This window comes from Glycine soja, chromosome 1, assembly GCF_004193775.1.
Source record: "Glycine soja cultivar W05 chromosome 1, ASM419377v2, whole genome shotgun sequence".
In the NCBI taxonomy this organism is placed as follows: Eukaryota; Viridiplantae; Streptophyta; class Magnoliopsida; order Fabales; family Fabaceae; genus Glycine; species Glycine soja.
In genome coordinates, this window is record NC_041002.1 from 8,001,690 (window position 1) to 8,021,854 (window position 20,165).

At 38.8% G+C, this 20,165-nt stretch overlaps 1 pseudogene; it reads left to right on the plus strand.

Annotated features, from left to right (window-relative positions):
- The first annotated feature begins 495 nt into the window (after window positions 1-495).
- Window positions 496-6,193, plus strand: LOC114374440 (annotated as a pseudogene).
- Window positions 6,194-20,165: the final 13,972 nt, after the last annotated feature.

Here is a 20,165-nt window from a genome sequence, read left to right on the forward strand (position 1 = left end):
GTTCTGCATGTATACAGGAAGAAACAAATATAGCTCTCATGTATTCATCATGTAATGTCGTTAACTTTTTAAATATTACACAAGATATGACTTTAAAGAAGCTGAGGCTAAATGTTTCATCAATTAATGAACGCTACTTCTGTTCGTCACAACATACTTGATATGAAGTTCCTTATCGATGTTACCAATCCATGTCTATAGGTACATATGTCATTACTATTTGAATTAAAAGTATCCAGATTTTGCCAGCTGTAAATTCCAAATTTGTTATTACACTCTTTTAGTTGCATTTCATTACTTACTGCTTAAGTTAATTATGACAGAGCTCATTTGAATAACCTTTAACCGAAAAAAGTTCAACTACAACGTGCTCAACAATCCTCGGTGTTTGTTTCTGTCTTTTAGCATTTGAGTTTGCAATATAATTGTTCCTTCCAACAATACTCCACTGTCCAAATATAAACTACAATATGATCAACTAAAGGCGACAGGAACATGGAAAACCATAGATTTATAAGCAAGTCTGATTCAGCAAAAGCCAGGAGCAACAGAAAGCATATTAGACAACAAAAGGTCCATCTTAATGTTCAGGATAGTGTCCATGCAAGTGTCAATCCAGTTTCATCCCATACTGAAGATGATTATAACCAACCAAAGACACCACCGCATAGTGTCCATGCAACTGTGAATCGGGCTTCACACGATGCTGAAGATCATTGTAAGCTATCAAAGATAGCATTTTTATATCTTTATATTCAGATCATATTAGTCAATTATGTTGATACAATATCCATATATAGTTTTTTGTGAAAAGGTAAGGAATTCGTAGGTTTGATGCAAGATTATAGCAATGCATGTCATTTCATCATTCCGTTTGAATCATTATCATTATTTGCTATTTCTATCATCCTTTTTCTATTTTGAAGTTAATATATGCGATTCATCTAAGAATGAGAGTTCTGGATCAACAGAAGGTAGGATTACAAATCTCCTCCATTGATTTATTAATTTCACTTCTAATCATAATACCTAACTATAATTTTCGTAGAATCTCAAACTATTTCTTCAGTTGGATATCCAAACTGTGAATCGTCGCATCATGATTCTTCAATGGACACAAGAGGTAAATGTCTTATAGAATTCTTTTTGTTTTTTAAATAACACAATAAAACGTATTTTAAAGTATTTTGATGTTCGCTACCAGTTAATGTTCTGATATCTATTTTAGCCATTCCTATAAAAATTAAATTTTCAATAGTTATGGTCTAATATGTAATGTTATTATTCCAGAATATTTTGATCTTGGTGACCAGCTCATGCAATGTAGACATTGTAATGCTAAAATGTGGTATAATGAAAACATATCAAAATGTTCAAATACCTCAAGCCCACGATTCAACTTATGTTGTGGAGATGGCAAGGTTGAACTTCCATTGTTACAAAATCCACCTAAATTTCTGCAGCAAGTTCTATTTGAGCAAAATACAACTCATGCAAAAAATTAGCAACAGAACATAAGAACTTATAACATGATGTTTGCATTTACTTCTGCTGGTATTAAATTTGACCAAACAATTTGTCATTCGAGAGGTCCTCCTACAATCAGAATTCAAGGTCAATCGTGTCACAGGATTGGAAGTCTATTACCAATGCCTAGAAAAGAACCTAAATTTGCACAATTGTATATCTATGAAACAGAAAATGAAGTTCAAAATAGAATTAACACCATGAGGTAGTTAACAACACAATGCCAATATAACATCTCTGATTTACATTGATGTCCATTGTTTATTTTACATTAACATCCTCTTAATTTTTTATATATTTGAATATCTGGTTTTTCACCCACTATAATGAAATTGAGGCATATATTGTCTCAAATTTGCAAAAAATGCTGGATGAAAACAATGCTCATGCAAAAAGTTTTAGGATGGCAAGGGATAGATTGATAGACACTGAAGTGCATAATGTCAGACTCAAATTGATTGCTGGTCGAGAAAAAGATGGTCGTACATATAATGTACCAAGTGTTCCAGAAGTTGCTGCACTCATTGCAGGTGATATTGATGCAAATTCAAACAAAGATATTATTGTTAAAACTCAAAATGGTCAATTACAAAGGATACATGAATTACATTGTAGTTATCTAGCTCTACAATATCCTCTATTGTTTCCTTATGGAGAAGATGGATATAGGTCTGACATTGTACATCGTGATACATTAAGTGGGAAAAAAAGAAAAAGAAATCGTCTTACAATGAGAGAGTGGTTTGCTTATAGACTGCAATGCAGACCCAATGAAGGTCAAACTCTGCTGCATTCTACAAAACTATTCCAACAATTTGTTGCTGAAGGATACACAATGATTGAATCCGAAAGACTTTCCTATGTTAGAAACAACCAAAAGAAACTTAGAGTTGACAAGTTCTATAGCTTGTAGCAGTCATCGGATGCTAGAAATATAGAAGGTTTAGGCCAAGGCAAGAGGATCATCTTACCTTCAACCTTTGTTGGCAGCCCACGTTACATGGATCAACTTTATTTTGATGGCATAGCTATATGCAGTCACGTAGGCTTCCCAAACATTTTTATTACTTTTACCTGCAATCCAAATTGGCCTGAAATTCTTAGGCTGCTGACACCTTTGAATTTGACAGCAATAGATAAGCCAGAAATAATCTCCCAAATTTTCAAGCTTAAATATGAGCAGATGTTATCAGACCTTACAAAGAATCACCTGCTAGGCAAAGTCATCGCATGTAAGTTGATGCTAATTCCTTTTTCTGCTACTAACAGATAAGCTACTTATTGTAAATTATGTTTTCTCTAATACCTTTCTATTAATGATATTTGGTTACAACTACAAACATGTACACAGTGGAATTCCAAAAATGAGGACTTCCTCATGTCCATTTATTGTTATTTTTACACGCCAGCAACAAATATCCATCTCCAAACGATATTAATCATATTATATCAGCAGAAATACCTTCATAGAAAGATGATCCAGAACTCTATAAATTAGTGCAAAATCACATGGTTCATGGTCCATGTGGAATTTTGAGGCTTGCATCTCCATGCATGAAGGAAGGCAAATGCAGTCGATTTTATCCAAAAAAGGTTTCAGGCCACAACTCTTATAGATGGAGATGGTTATCCTGTGTATCGTAGAAGAAACACTGGTCGGACAATAACCAAGAATGGTATTATAATTGATAATAGATGGATTGTACCCTACAATCCAAAATTGCTGAAAAAATACCAAGCACATATAAATATTGAATGGTGTAACCAAAGCACTTCTATCAAATATTTATTCAAGTACATCAATAAAGGATACGATAGAGTTACGACTGTCATGGTACATGATGACAATGGAACAGTTCCCCATGCAAACACTCCGAATGATGAAATCAAGTTATGAGCCAAGTTTAATATGTAAATCATCTTATGATTGTATTTAAAATATGTTTTTATTATAGATACATTTCTCCATGTGAATCTACTTGGAGGATCTTTGGTTTTCCAATACATGGTAGAAAACCTTCTGTAGAGAGGCTACAGTTCCATCTTCCAGGCCAACATAGCGTTCTCTACCAAGACCATGATGATATTAATGATCTCCTCTCTAACCCAGGCATTTCTGAATCAAAATTTATAGCTTGGATGAATACAAACCAGGTTTTTGTTGAAGGTCAAAGCCTGACTTATTCTGAATTTGTAACTAAGTTCGTGTATAACCAGAAACAGAGATGTTGGCAACTTAGGAAAAAGGGTTATACTACTGGCAGACTTCAATGGGTTCCTCCAACTACAGGGGAATTATTTTATTTGAGGATGATGCTGACTGTCTGTAGAGGACCAATCTCATTTGAAAATATCAGAACAGTTGATGGTGTTGAATATTCTACATATAGAGAAGCATGTTTTGCTATGGGTTTTTCACAGGATGATAGAGAATTCATTGTTGCAATCCAGGAAGCAAAAGACTGGGGCTCAGCACCTTATCTAAGGAATCTTTTTGTATTATTACTTTTGACAGGTACCATGAACAAACCTGAACAAGTGTGGGAAAAAACTTGACATTGGTTAAGTGATGATATTGTATATAGTCATCGCAGATCATCAAACACTCCAGGTTGGCTTACATATAGCTTGACAGAGAAAAGTTTTATCATAAACATTATCTAACTTCCTTTCCAAATGTCTTAGGATTACATATTGATGACTCCAATATGATGAATCTGGTATTGCTTGAAGTTGAATAGCTGTTACAAGCCAATCAAAGATCACTTAAAGACTATCCTTCCATGCCATATCCTGAGAACGGAAATTTACTAACACATGCAGACAATGACCTCATTTTTTCTAAGCTGAATTTCAACAATGAAGAACTTAGATCAAAATTCCTTAACTTTTTTTTTCTCAAATGACAGGTTTATTTATTGTACTAACTTGCCTTGCTTTTTTTCCTCCCTTGTGTTTCGCTCTGGAATTTCAAGCTGTTATTAAAACCAGAACAATCTTTATGCCTACAGACCAACAAGCAAAAATTTATAACCAAATTATTCAGGCTGTCAATAAAAATGAAGGTGGAATGTTTTTCTTATATGGATATGAAGGAACAGGAAAAACATTTATTTGGAAGACACTTGCAGCCTCATTGAGAGCTGACAATAAAATAGTTATTATGACTGCTTCTAGCAGCATAGCTTCTTTGTTATTGCCTAGAGGAAAAATAGCACATTCAAAATTAAAAATTCCTGTTCCGATATTTGAAGACTCGACATGCAATATTCATCAAGGATCACAATTGGCTGAATTATTGAATGAAGCAAGTCTTATCAGCTGGGATGAAGCCCCCATGGCTCACAAATTCTGTTTTGAAGCACTTGATCGAAGTCTAAGAGATGTTATTAAGGCGAAATCAAGTTCTGATAAAATCTTTGGTGGTAAAGTTATGGTATTTGGTGGAGATTTCTGGCAGATTCTGCCAGTCATTCCTAGGCGTAGCCGCTCTGATATTGTTAATGCAACTATTAATTCATCTTACCTATGGAATCATTTCCATGTTTTGACACTGTCAAAAAACATGCGTTTAGAAGCCAATACAGATGCAACAGACAGAGAAGAAACTGCAGCTTTTGCAGAGTGGATCCTTAATATTGGTGATGGAATTGCTGGCTAGCAAAATGATGGTTATGGTTCAATTGAAATTCCAAAAGATCTGTTAATCACAAAATATGATGACTCACTCTATGCAATAGTTAATTATACATTTCCAAATTTATGTCATCATCATACCAATCCTGAATACTTTCAAACCAGAGCCATATTAGCTTCCACAAATGAAACCGTTCAGCAAGTTAATGATTATATACTATCATTGATACCAGGTGATTATAACATACTTAATCCAATTCTTATTATATATAAATTTGGACTGTATGTCATTCTTATGAAACATTCTGCAGGATTAGTAATCAAATCTATTCAATATTTTATCTCCATACTGATCTTCTAATTTTTTACTCTTTTTATTCTTTATCTGATATGATAACCAGATAAAAAATCACAGGTGACCAAATGGAATAACTAAGTGTTGATTATGTGGACAAATAAGAAACACTAGAGAGTTCTCATTTCCGATCACTAACAACAGAATTTCTTAATTCATTAACAACATCCGGTCTACTGAATCATAACATCAAAATCAAAATTGGATCACCTATCATGTTGTTAAGAAACTTAGACCAAACTCAAGGACTGTGTAATGGCACTAGATTAATTGTTACAAAGTTAGCTAAACATGTGATTGCAGCTGATATAATTTCTGCCAAAAATATTGGTCAGAATGTTTATATTCCAAGAATGTCTATGTCTCCTTTACAATCACCATGACCTTTTAAGCTTTTGAGAAGACAGTTCCCAATAATGCTTTCTTATGTAATGACAATTAACAAGTCCCAAGGTCAATCACTATCCTTAGTGGGCCTTTATTTACCTAAACCTGTCTTCTCACGTGGACAATTATATGTGACATTGTCAAGGGTAAAATAAAAAAAAAGGCCTTAAAGTTTTAATACATGACAAAGACAAAAAAAATTCAAATTCTACAACCAATGTTGTCTTCAAAGAGGTCTTTTCAAATCTTAAAAGGTTAATCCATTTCATATACATTCTCAATTATTAGTTTGTATGCTATGACATTCTCAATCATTAGAACTTCACTCTTCTCATTTGTCACCAAGCATTCTGACTTTGTGAAGTTTACATTGAATCCTTCATCACACAGCTGACTGATGCTGATCAAGTTTGCAGTCAGTCCCTTCACCAGCAGTACTCTGTCCAGACTAGGAAGTCCATCATGGACTAGCTTTCCCATTCCAGTGATCTTTCCTTTAGAGCCATCTCCAAATGTCACATAGCTAGTGGAGCAAGGTTCAATGTTCACCAGGAATTCTTTGACTCCTGTCATGTGTCTGGAACAGCCGCTATCTAGGTACCAATCTTCCTTAGCTGATGCTCTAAGTGAAGTATGAACAACAAGACTAACAGTCTTGTGTTTTGGAACCCACATCATCTTTCTTCTGCTGCTGCTACCTTGAGTTCCATGATGTGGATGGCCATGTAAATGATAGCAAAAGGGCTTTATGTGACCATACTTGCCACAGTAGTGACACCTCCACTTCTTTCTTTTGCTCCTTTTCTGCTGCGTTCCATGATGTCGAGACCGATGTTGTGACATCGTGGCTCCAGTGCTGTTTTTGGCAGGAACAAATTATGTCATGGTTGTTCTGCCAGCAGACTTAGGATTAAACCCAAGTCCTCTCTGGTTTCCAACATTCTTCCCAAGCTGTAGCACCTCATCAAGCACATCTGAGCCTTTATTCAGCATCTTTATTGACTTTGTCATATTTTCCAGTTTAGAATTTAGAAGGCCAACTTCTCCTTTAAGCTCAGAGATCTCCTCTTCATGTGCCTCCTTTTCAGCCTCCAGATTTGCAATGACCTTCTTTAGTTGTGCTTCCTGCTGAAGAATCTTCTCACTTTTGATGCATAGTTTTCTATAGGATATAGCAAGCTCATCAAAAGTGATTTCACTATCTGTATCACTTGAATCTTCAGCAGATTCAAATCTCCCAGTGAGTGCATTCACATCTCTGTCAGAATCACTTTCTTGTTCACTCTCTGTATCATCAGATCGACATACAGAAAGTCCTTTCCTCTGCTTCTTGAGATGAGTGGGACATTCAGCTATGATGTGTCCATAGCCTTCACACCCATGGCATTGAATTCCTTTGCTGTGACTGGGCTTTTCATCTGACCTTTTCTGGTATTTACTACCTTTCCTGATGTCGAAAGGGATGTTCTGGACATGTGGTTTCTGCCTCCTGTCCATTCTGTTCAGCACTTTGTTGAACTGCTTTCCAAGGAGCACAACTGCCTTAGTCAGACCTTCATCAGTATCCAGGTCATACTCATCTTCTTCTCCTACATCATTGGACACGAACGCCAGATTCTTGCTCTTCTTTTCAGCCCTATCCGAGAGTCCTAGCTCAAAGGTTTGAAGGGAACCAATGAGTTCTTCTACTCTCATGTTGCAGATGTCTTGGGCCTCCTCTATTGCAGTGACTTTCATGTCAAACCTCTTAGGCAAGGATCTGAGGATCTTTCTCACCAGCTTTTCATCTGTCATCCTCTCTCCCAAGGCAGTGCAAGCATTGGCAATTTCAAGAATGTTCATGTGGAAGTCATGAATACACTCTTCCTCCTTCATCTTCAGATTTTCGAATTTTGTGGCCAATAGTTGCAACCTGGACATCTTCACTTTGGAGGTTCCTTCATGAGTGGTTTTCAGGATCTCCCATGCATCCTTGGCCACTGTGCAAGTGTTGATCAGTCTGAAGATATTCTTGTCAACTCCATTGAATAGAGCATTCAAAGCTTTGGAGTTTCCAAGTGCCAATTCGTCTTCTTCTTTAGTCCAGTCTTCTTCTGGCTTCAATTCATCAGTGGGCTTTCCTTCTGTGTCCAGCATCTTGGGATGTTCCCAGCCTTTGATGACAGCTTTCCAGGTTCTGCTATCCAGTGATTTGAGGAAGGCCACCATTCTTGCTTTCCAGTATTCATAGTTGGTTCCATCAAGAATTGGTGGTCTGTTCACTGGTCCTCCTTCTTTCTCCATGTTCATCAGAATTTATCTCCCTAGATCTCACTCAGTGATTTCGAGTGCCTGCTCTGATACCAATTGAAATTCTGATACTGGGGACAGATGTCGTACAGGATGTCACGACATCACGCTTCAGAACATGCAGATTGTATGTGTCCGTATGAACAGATTAAACAAGTAAATAACACAAGAGAATTGTTAACCCAGTTCGGTGCAACCTCACCTACATCTGGGGGCTACCAAGCCAGGGAGGAAATCCACTAAAATAGTGTTAGTTCAAGGTCTAACAGCCCCTGTTTACAACCTTCTCACCTAACCACTACCCGTGCGATCTCTACCTAAGAGCCACTCTTAGATATGAGAAACCCCGCTCACTCCCTCTCAAACACTCTCCCGTGTTTACAGATAAATCAAAGACACACCAGAGATCAACTCTGAACAAAAGGGATCAACCCTACACACTAGAGATCAACTCTACACACAAGAGATCAACTCTACACACTCAGGTCCAACACTTGATGTTAGGGTACCATCAAGGTGGCTCACAAAAGACTCAAGTCCCAAAACTCACAAAATAACTCTTCAATCCCGGACTTGGTACTCAAACCCGTGCAGCCTTCATGTTTAAATAGCAGTGTGCGTTTCTGGGCTGCAACTACTTGTGCTGGATGAGATCTATCTTCTTCCTGAAAATCTGCACTTAAAGATCTAAAAGATAACGTTTGATCTTTTAGTTTGAATCTTTAATCTTTAATCTTTAATCCCTGAACGAACTCTTCTAGTTTGTAATTCGAACTTTAATGATCTTTTAATTCGTTCCTAAAGATAGATCATCTAATCTTTTGCTAACTGCACAATAATCTGTTAAAGATATAACAGATTTATGTGTCCAGTATTTTCGGGCAAGATGTCAGGACATCGTATCCGACATCGTGGATCCTGCAGCTTCAATGCTTCATTTGACATTTTATCTTGACTTATGCATTGTGCAGCAACTCCAGTATTTTCGGGCAGGATGTCAGGACATTGTATCCGACATCGTGGATCCTGCAACTTCAATTCTTCATTTGACATTTTATCTTGCCTTGTGCATTGTGTAGCCCGATCTTATTCCTTGACATAACGTTGGACATCATGTGCAGCAACTCCAGCTTTCCTTCATTGTCTAAGTGCTTATGTTTTAACAAAATCTTAGCCAATCTTTTAAAGCTCCGTAGAGCTAAGCACTAACAATCTCCCCCTTTGGCAAATTTTGTCTAAAACATACTTAGACACTTCCTGAGCAGGTACGAGCAGTTATGCAAGTGGGATCAGCAACTTTCATTATCAGAGTAATCAAGCACAGCGGAAATTCTTCAAGTTGCAAATCTACAAGTCTTCTCCAGGATGTCAAGATATCTCACGTGACATCAGCTTTCTGCTTCTGCTCCCCCTGTCTTCATGCTTACTGCAGCATCTTCTATCAGCTACTAGTCTTTTCCAGGATGTCAAGACATCTCATGTGACATCCGCTTTCTGCTCCCCCTGTCTTCATGCTCTTACTGCAGCATCTTCTAGTAGCTTCCATCAGTCATCATCAGCAGCAGTCTCCCCCTCAAGGTCATATACATGCAACTCCCCCTCAAAATCATGAATCATGCATACATCGTATCCTACTACTCAAAATCATGCATAATAGCAAGCATAATACTATTACTCCCCCTTTTTAGACAGAATTTGACAAAAGTAGAATGCATGAACTTAAGGTGCAAATAAAGGTCTGATGATCATGGGGTGGCTTCAGAATCTTCATCTGATTCAGTATCCTCTGCTGCATCTTCCTCTTCCTCAGCAGCTTCTACCTCTTCCTCAGCTGCTTCTTCTTCTTCCTCAGCTGCTTCACCATCATCAATGCCACTTTCTGAGAGCCTTTTGATCAGCCGTTCCAGCTCCATCTTCTTCTCTGTGGTGGCTTTGATGGTTGCTTCCAGCACCTTGCATGTGTCCTTGAGTTCAGCAATCAGAGCATCCTTGGACACAGCACCTGAAGCAGCAGCTTTCCCTGATGTCGAGACAATGTCTGGGACATGTGTCCCCTCAAACAGTTTGTAATGCAGGGATAGAGGAGATTCTTTCTTCATCACAGAGTCAATGTGGTTTAACATATTGCGATGTTGACTCAACATAATGCCACACAATACAGTAGGGAAGGCAATGGGTAATTTGACAGCAAAGGATTCTAAATGCTTAACAGTTTGATCAAAAATATAGTTTCCAAAATTAAATTTGGACTTGGTTCCAACAGCATACAGAAATTTACCCAAACCTGTGGCAACAGTGGAAGTATGATTGGTGGGTACCCAGTTTGCAGCACCAATCCTGTGTAGAATTGCATACTTCACACTTAGCTTCCCTGCTGAAAGCTTCCCTTTCTTTGGCCAATGCTGGACTCGTTTGGCAGTGATTTCCTTGGCAATTTGATGCTCAGAGACAGCAATATCCACCACTCCATCTGTTGGTCTGTCCAGGTATTTGTTGATCACAGCAGGGGAGAATCTAACACACTTTCCTCTGACAAACACTCTTTGATACTCATCACTCTTTCTGTTTGTTATGTCAGAGGGAATGTTGACAATGAATTCCCTGACTAGACTCTCATAGCAATCTCCCAACTTGGTGACTGTCTTCAGTAGTCCAGCAGCCTTAATGAGGTCCATGGTCTCCTTGCAATCCAAGGCATCTCTTCCCAGTTCTCTTTCAACCGCAAGTCTGCGTTGATACACATATTTCCACTTTTCAACATTGCCAATGGAGTGGAAAGAGATGTTGTCCAATGGTGCATCAGGAACATTTCCAGGCACCTTTCTCCCAGATTTCTTGGCCCTCTTTGATGTCGAGACATCTAGTTCGACATCATCATCAGAATCGGATGAGGAAATTTCTTTCCTCTTCTTGGAGGGGATTGCAACCTTGCTCCTTCTGGATGTGGTAGGAGTGATTGGAGTGCTCTTCTTCTGGGCCATAGTTTTGATTCGTCCAGACCTCTTGATGGGGGTTTTTCCCTTTCGGCTTTGTAACCTTTCTGCAATGCCAGGTGCCAACCTGTTGGCAATGGGTTCCTCATCAGATTCTACTTCTTCAAGGTCAATGAGGTCACCTGGAGCAGGTTCTGGTGCCCGTGGTGTAGGAGTCTCCTCTGCGGCTTGATCATCTTCCTCTGTTGATCTCTCTTTGCTGGGGGAAGAGAGTACTTCAGCATTTGGGCCGGAAGATGTTGGAACATCTTTCTCAGCATCAGGCACAGAAACACTTGGGGTGGAAGATGTTGGAACATCTTTCTCAGCATCAGGCACAGACGCATCTTTCAGAATGCTACTCACAATATTGCGGATCTTCTTATCCATCTCCGGGTCTACTTCCCTAGGACTTGTTGCAAGGCTAGGGTTTTCAGAAATCTTCACTCCCTGTTGTCTTCTGGGAACTAGTTTCTCAGGGACAGAAGCTTGACCAGGAATTATTTGTATGGGTTGGATGTTGAATTCTGGTTGTTCCTGGTGCGGAGATGATGGTACAGAGGGTGAGCCAGGAGCTGCAGTATCTTTAGGTGAGGTAGCCATGGAGAAGCAGAGCTTTTGAAATGGTTTCGTGAAATTCTGAGAACTATTGGGAAATGCTGGTGAAAACACGAATGCCACGAAAATATAAATTTGAATGAAGAATGTAGAGGGGCGTGTGAAGCAACGGTCGAATTTGTTTTGCCTCAGTAGTGAACGTGCTATTAATGTTAAGTGAGATGTTTGAGCACGTTCAGATAGCAGTAGTTGCTATAATTCCTCTAGCAGGCAAATGCCCAGCTTGCCCCTCAGTTTTTCAAACTGTTTTGCATCCAATGCCTTTGTAAAAATATCTGCTATTTGTTCCTCAGTGTCAACATGCTCCAGTGTGATAACTTTATCATCAACAAGCTCTCTGATATAGTGATGTCTAATGTCAATGTGCTTGGTTCTGCTGTGTTGCACAGGATTTTTAGAAATGTTAATAGCACTCAAGTTGTCACAGTATAATGTCATGACATCTTGTTCGACATTGTACTCCTTGAGCATCTGCTTCATCCAAACTAGTTGTGAACAGCTGCTTCCTGCTGCAATATACTCGGCTTCTGCAGCAGATAGGGACACACAGTTCTGCTTCTTGCTGAACCATGAAATAAGGTTGTTGCCCAGATAGAAGCATCCACCAGAAGTGCTTTTTCTGTCATCTGCACTTCCAGCCCAATCAGCATCACAATACCCAACCAGCATTGAATCTGAACAATGACAGTACATAATCCCATAGTCACTGGTGCCATTTACATATTTCAGAATTCTCTTTACTTGATTCAAGTGACTTATCTTGGGATTGGCTTGATATCTTGCGCAAACACCTACTGCATAGGTGATGTCGGGTCTGCTAGCTGTTAAATATAGTAAGCTCCCAATCATGCTTCTGTACAGACTTTGATCAACACTGGTGCCAGCTTCATCTTTTGACAGCTTCAAGTGAGTAGGTGCAGGTGTTCTTTTATGGCTGGCATTCTCCATCCCAAACTTCTTGACAATGTTCTTTGCATACTTGCTTTGTGAGAGGAATATGGAGTCTTCCATCTGCTTCACTTGGAGTCCCAGAAAATAAGTCAGCTCTCCAACAAGACTCATCTCAAATTCAGATTGCATCTGTTGAACAAAATGTCGAAGCATCTCATTCGACATCCCTCCAAACACAATGTCATCAACATATATCTGTGCTATCATCAAGTTTTCAGCATCTTGTTTGACACAGAGAGTCTTGTCAATTCCTCCCTTCCTATACCCTTGCTGAGTAAGGAACTCTGTTAGCCTTTCATACCAAGCTCTTGGAGCTTGCTTCAATCCATAGAGAGCCTTCTTGAGCTTGTATACATGATCTGGATGAGTTGGATCTATAAATCCCTTTGGCTGCTCCACATAGACTTCTTCATTCAGGTATCCATTCAGAAATGCGCTCTTCACATCCATCTGGTACAGCTTGAATTTGAGGATGCAAGCTACACCAAGTAATAATCTGATGGACTCAAGTCTAGCAACTGGGGCAAAAGTCTCATCAAAGTCTACACCTTCAATCTGAGTGTAGCCTTGAGCAACCAGTCTGGCCTTGTTTCTGGTTATGACACCTTCTTCATTGGTTTTGTTCTTGAAGATCCACTTGGTGCCAATCACATTAGTTCCCTCGGGTCTCGGAACTAGCTCCCAGACTTCATTCCTTTTGAATTGCTCCAATTCTTCTTGCATAGCATTGATCCAGAACTCATCAGTCAGTGCCTCTTTCACATTCTTGGGCTCAATTTTGGAGACAAAACATGAGTTGGAGACAATCTCAATCTCCCTTGATCTTGTAGTGACTCCTCTGTTTGGATCTCCTATAATAAGCTCCTTGGGGTACATCTTCTGGATTCTAATGGAGGGTCTCTTGTCAGGTTGGTTGATGTTTGATTCATCTGTAGCAGAATCAGAGTTTTCTGCATTTTCTCCACTGTTAGCTGTATCTGCTACATTGTCTCCCGATGTTCTGACATCTTCTTCGACATCCTTCTTTCTTGCTGGAGTTAGATCATCAACAACCACATTGATGGATTCCATCACAGTTCTGGTTCTGGAATTGAATACTCTATATGCTCTACTGTTTGTAGAGTATCCCAGGAATATTCCTGCATCACTCTTGGGATCCATCTTTCTCCTTTGCTCTCTATCTGCCAGAATGTAACATGGACTTCCAAAGATGTGGAAGTGCTTGACAGTTGGCTTCCACCCTTTCCAGATTTCATACAGAGTGGTTGGAGTCCCTCTTCTGAGTGTGACTCTGTTGTGGATGTAGCATGCTGTGTTCATGGCTTCAGCCCAGAGATTATAGGGAAGTTCTTTGGCATGAAGCATGACCCTAGCAGCCTCTTGCAAAGTCCTGTTTTTCCTCTCAACTATGCCATTCTGTTGTGGTGCAATGGCTGCAGAGAACTCATGAGTGATGCCTTCAGATGTGCAGAATTCAGTAAACCTGTTGTTTTCAACCTCTCTGCCATGGTCACTCCTGATTCTCTTGATGACACAGTCTTTTTCTCTTTGAAGTCTTAGACTCAACTCCTTGAATACTTCAAAGGTGTCTGATTTCTCTCTGATAAAGTAGACCCAGGTAAATCTGGAGAAATCATCCACAACAACATAGGCATACCTCTTTCCTCCAAGGCTTTCAACTTGCATAGGCCCCATCAAGTCCATGTGAAGTAGTTCCAGCACCCTGGAAGTGGTCTGATGTTGAAGCTTCTGGTGGGACATCTTGATTTGCTTTCCAATCTGACATTCACCACAGATTCTGCCTTCTTCTATTTTTAGATTGGGAATGCCTCTAACAGCACCTTTGTCAATGATTTTCTTCATGCCTCTTAAGTGCAGATGTCCAAATCTTTGATGCCATATTTTGACTTCATCTTCTTTGGAGGATAGACATGTGGAGGAGTAACTGGTTTCTTTAGGTGTCCATAGGTAGCAGTTGTCCTTTGATCTGCTGCCCTTCATTAGAACTTCACTCTTCTCATTTGTCACCAAGCATTCTGACTTTGTGAAGTTTACATTGAATCCTTCATCACACAGCTGACTGATGCTGATCAAGTTTGCAGTCAGTCCCTTCACCAGCAGTACTTTGTCCAGACTAGGAAGTCCATCATGGACTAGCTTTCCCATTCCAGTGATCTTTCCTTTAGAGCCATCTCCAAATGTCACATAGCTAGTGGAGCAAGGTTCAATGTTCACCAGGAATTCTTTGACTCCTGTCATGTGTCTGGAACAGCCGCTATCTAGGTACCAATCTTCCTTAGCTGATGCTCTAAGTGAAGTATGAACAACAAGACTAACAGTCTTGTGTTTTGGAACCCACATCATCTTTCTTCTGCTGCTGCTACCTTGAGTTCCATGATGTGGATGGCCATGTAAATGATAGCAAAAGGGCTTTATGTGACCATACTTGCCACAGTAGTGACACCTCCACTTCTTTCTTTTGCTCCTTTTCTGCTGCGTTCCATGATGTCGAGACCGATGTTGTGACATCGTGGCTCCAGTGCTGTTTTTGGCAGGAACAAATTCTGTCATGGTTGTTCTGCCAGCAGACTTAGGATTAAACCCAAGTCCTCTCTGGTTTCCAACATTCTTCCCAAGCTGTAGCACCTCATCAAGCACATCTGAGCCTTTATTCAGCATCTTTATTGACTTTGTCATATTTTCCAGTTTAGAATTCAGAAGGCCAACTTCTCCTTTAAGCTCAGAGATCTCCTCTTCATGTGCCTCCTTTTCAGCCTCCAGATTTGCAATGACCTTCTTTAGTTGTGCTTCCTGCTGAAGAATCTTCTCACTTTTGATGCATAGTTTTCTATAGGATATAGCAAGCTCATCAAAAGTGATTTCACTATCTGTATCACTTGAATCTTCAGCAGATTCAAATCTCCCAGTGAGTGCATTCACATCTCTGTCAGAATCACTTTCTTGTTCACTCTCTGTATCATCAGATCGACATACAGAAAGTCCTTTCCTCTGCTTCTTGAGATGAGTGGGACATTCAGCTATGATGTGTCCATAGCCTTCACACCCATGGCATTGAATTCCTTTGCTGTGACTGGGCTTTTCATCTGACCTTTTCTGGTATTTACTACCTTTCCTGATGTCGAAAGGGATGTTCTGGACATGTGGTTTCTGCCTCCTGTCCATTCTGTTCAGCACTTTGTTGAACTGCTTTCCAAGGAGCACAACTGCCTTAGTCAGACCTTCATCAGTATCCAGGTCATACTCATCTTCTTCTCCTACATCATTGGACACGAACGCCAGATTCTTGCTCTTCTTTTCAGCCCTATCCGAGAGTCCTAGCTCAAAGGTTTGAAGGGAACCAATGAGTTCTTCTACTCTCATGTTGCAGATGTCTTGGGCCTCCTCTATTGCAGTGACTTTCATGTCAAACCTCTTAGGCAAGGATCTGAGGATCTTTCTCACCAGCTTTTCATCTGTCATCCTCTCTCCCAAGGCAGTGCAAGCATTGGCAATTTCAAGAATGTTCATGTGGAAGTCATGAATACACTCTTCCTCCTTCATCTTCAGATTTTCGAATTTTGTGGCCAATAGTTGCAACCTGGACATCTTCACTTTGGAGGTTCCTTCATGAGTGGTTTTCAGGATCTCCCATGCATCCTTGGCCACTGTGCAAGTGTTGATCAGTCTGAAGATATTCTTGTCAACTCCATTGAATAGAGCATTCAAAGCTTTGGAGTTTCCAAGTGCCAATTCGTCTTCTTCTTTAGTCCAGTCTTCTTCTGGCTTCAATTCATCAGTGGGCTTTCCTTCTGTGTCCAGCATCTTGGGATGTTCCCAGCCTTTGATGACAGCTTTCCAGGTTCTGCTATCCAGTGATTTGAGGAAGGCCACCATTCTTGCTTTCCAGTATTCATAGTTGGTTCCATCAAGAATTGGTGGTCTGTTCACTGGTCCTCCTTCTTTCTCCATGTTCATCAGAATTTATCTCACTAGATCTCACTCAGTGATTTCGAGTGCCTGCTCTGATACCAATTGAAATTCTGATACTGGGGACAGATGTCGTACAGGATGTCACGACATCACGCTTCAGAACATGCAGATTGTATGTGTCCGTATGAACAGATTAAACAAGTAAATAACACAAGAGAATTGTTAACCCAGTTCGGTGCAACCTCACCTACATCTGGGGGCTACCAAGCCAGGGAGGAAATCCACTAAAATAGTGTTAGTTCAAGGTCTAACAGCCCCTGTTTACAACCTTCTCACCTAACCACTACCCGTGCGATCTCTACCTAAGAGCCACTCTTAGATATGAGAAACCCCGCTCACTCCCTCTCAAACACTCTCCCGTGTTTACAGATAAATCAAAGACACACCAGAGATCAACTCTGAACAAAAGGGATCAACCCTACACACTAGAGATCAACTCTACACACAAGAGATCAACTCTACACACTCAGGTCCAACACTTGATGTTAGGGTACCATCAAGGTGGCTCACAAAAGACTCAAGTCCCAAAACTCACAAAATAACTCTTCAATCCCGGACTTGGTACTCAAACCCGTGCAGCCTTCATGTTTAAATAGCAGTGTGCGTTTCTGGGCTGCAACTACTTGTGCTGGATGAGATCTATCTTCTTCCTGAAAATCTGCACTTAAAGATCTAAAAGATAACGTTTGATCTTTTAGTTTGAATCTTTAATCTTTAATCTTTAATCCTTGAACGAACTCTTCTAGTTTGTAATTCGAACTTTAATGATCTTTTAATTCGTTCCTAAAGATAGATCATCTAATCTTTTGCTAACTGCACAATAATCTGTTAAAGATATAACAGATTTATGTGTCCAGTATTTTCGGGCAAGATGTCAGGACATCGTATCCGACATCGTGGATCCTGCAGCTTCAATGCTTCATTTGACATTTTATCTTGACTTATGCATTGTGCAGCAACTCCAGTATTTTCGGGCAGGATGTCAGGACATTGTATCCGACATCGTGGATCCTGCAACTTCAATTCTTCATTTGACATTTTATCTTGCCTTGTGCATTGTGCAGCCCGATCTTATTCCTTGACATAACGTTGGACATCATGTGTAGCAACTCCAGCTTTCCTTCATTGTCTAAGTGCTTATGTTTTAACAAAATCTTAGCCAATCTTTTAAAGCTCCGTAGAGCTAAGCACTAACAAACTTTGCTAAAAAACAACAGCGACTGGGCTTCGACTATGAGTTCAGACTCATCGACCGCTTCAAACAAAGTAAATTTCTAGACTGTTCTTTCCGATTTTGACTTCTATTTCTGATTCTATGATGAAATTTATTATCTACATTGCAAATTTCCTCACTTGGTTGCGAAATCCTTACCGGATTTTTCTTCTCTCTTAGTTAATGTTTTCAATTCATGCACCGATATATTTTATGTTTTATAATTGACATCCATTCGACATGTCTAAAATTATTCTAGATTAAGAACTATATCAATTATTTGGACTGCTGTTTTCGTATGACCTTCAGTTTGTCTGCCTTGGAAATTTATCTTTTTTTTCATGCATGTTGGGATGCATTCTCGAGCATTGCTTCAACTATTCCAACCCTGCTTCCTCTGTTTTTGTCTTTTTTCATTTTGTTTATCATTTTTGTATCTTCATCACTTCCACTCGATTTTTTCACCTGCTCACACCTTCCATTTTGTGATGGCTTTGCTTTTACTTCAAGCTTTCTTGCTTCTTAGATTTCATTCCTGTTCTTGCTTACTCTTATCGTCCATTCCTAAAACTGTCACATCACAACTTAGATCTTAATTGAATTTTCTAGCTCACCAAACCATATTAAATAATTTCAAATTATCGACTATACTAATTATTTCAACTGTTGTTTTCATATCGTGTTTATTTGTGCATGTTAACCTCCCTCATTAAATTTTGTTATTCATCATTCTATCAGTATAACAATGAAAACACTCTAGCTCGAGATGAGTTTTTCTTACATACATCTTTAAAGCATTCCATAAAACTTTAATTTTCTTTAGTTCCCTGTATGTTTGATCAGCAATTGTAGAAGGTTATATCCATCTAAATGTCCTAATCTAGAATTACACATGCCTCTAAAATGACTAAACAAAATTGCAATACATATCTTCATCTGTATCATATCATGCCATTTTTGTATCATTTCGCCAACCTACAATGTTGTTTAACTTCCTCCATGTTTGATCAGTAATGCCAGAACCTAATATATTGTTCGACAATTTTACTGCTCTAAAATGACTAACCATAATTACACTTTTTGTACCAGCTTGATAGATTAAACTTTATTGCTTTGTTTCTTCCTATCTCCATATGTTTGATTATTATTTATCTGAATAATACAACTATGTTGCTTTTTATGTCCAATCTCATTCTAGGTAGAACTTCCATTTATCAGAAAACCAGCAATCATGCAGTTTAGAGCCACGTTCCACAATGATAGGGTAATATTGGATTAAAACTCATTTCTTTTTGGGTTTTTTCCCACCTTATTTATTATAATTTTACATTCAATATTTTCTTGCAGGACATCATAAGAGTCCCATTTTTTTACCACATTCAGTGGGCACCAGAATATCCTGAATATGTCCGTTTCAAATATAATGGAGTTGTATACCAAATCCGAGTTAGACTCCATAAGGAAAAAAATTTCTTTGCTAAAGGACTGAAACAGTTTAGAAAAGAATTAGCCATTTATGAATCTACCATCATCCATTTCTTTGCAATCGACCACATCTCAATATTCGACCTCCGGAAGACTGTGGATGATATCCAGGCAACATATTTGGACACTTGAAATAACACAATCAATGATTGACGCACCGCACCCTTTGGTAATGATAACAAAAAATTTATTATGACTCATATAAACACAAAATTAAATATAATTATTATTTATTCTCTTTTGCAGAATCTTCCAAGCTGTGTAATTAGACATCTAAATGTCTGCGATCAACACATGACAATCCTTAGAAAATTAGGACCTCCGTTACAGTGGAATGTTATTGTTCTTGATATTGGAATTGACGAAACATATGTTTTGCAACCTTGGTATAAATTCCTTGAAGAAAGTAATTTTTCTCATGGTGATGAAATCTCATTCTACTACAGGCATTATGAACAAATTTGGGAAATTATTATTAGAAGCCAAAAGGATTGGAATAACAATGATAGTGATAGTGACTAAATTAAGTTTAGGTTGTTTCTTTTGTTTACTAACATTGCCTTCGTCAATGAGTAATCTAACTTTTTTAAAAAAAGCAAACAATCTAATAATTATTAATGTTACATATATTTGTTTATTTTAATACTGTATTATAGAATAAATGAAGATTCATACAGAATAAATTACAAGTGACTCGTGCATACGCACGGGTTACCAACTAGTGTATTTTAAAACTTTTAAT